The sequence below is a fragment of the Meleagris gallopavo genome, chromosome 25 (assembly GCF_000146605.3).
Source record: "Meleagris gallopavo isolate NT-WF06-2002-E0010 breed Aviagen turkey brand Nicholas breeding stock chromosome 25, Turkey_5.1, whole genome shotgun sequence".
NCBI classification, from domain to species: domain Eukaryota; kingdom Metazoa; phylum Chordata; class Aves; order Galliformes; family Phasianidae; genus Meleagris; species Meleagris gallopavo.
Window position 1 is genome coordinate 2663566 of NC_015035.2, and position 670 is coordinate 2664235.

Below are 670 nucleotides of genomic sequence, written 5' to 3' on the forward strand. Positions count from 1 at the left end.
TCTTCCCTTTTCCAAGGTTAGAGAATGGGAAAAGTTCTTCATCTTTGGAAATGAGGAACTCGACAGCTCAGAGACATTTAGCAGCCTACAGCCCACTCCATACAGATTCAAACGCAAATTAGCAGCAACAACCTCATTTCTACCATAAAGCTTTCAATGAGAAATGACACGAAAACCACAAAGAGGTGTTGCCAGACTACCTTGAGCACTGCTTCAAAGTTATTCGTCCTCAGTTTCTGCACAGGCTGCAAGACATGGGCAAGAACCTTCCACTGTTCTTCAAGCAGATCCACGTGTACTTATAGACTGTGAGAACGGAGGGCCAAGCCTTGGGGCCAGCAGTGCTGACGGCTTTGGGAACCACCTGCACAGAGCTGCCATCTCGATGCCTCACTTACACTTAACGAAATAAACTGAAGAAGAGCAACAAGAACATCGCGTTTGGAACAAGAAGAGGTCAGACAGGCGGATGGCATCAACAGCCCCTCGCTGGTTCTAAGTTTATGATTTCAGCGACGCAGAGATGCTACCTAAACGCTGCTGAGATGCTCTCAACAAGGACAGAATGGAACACAGCGCAGGGTGGGCAGCTCCCACAGCCCGAGGGCAGCTCCCCACAGCCCGCCGGGCCCACCCGCGATGCAGCCGGCCAGACAGCGGCGGTTCCCGG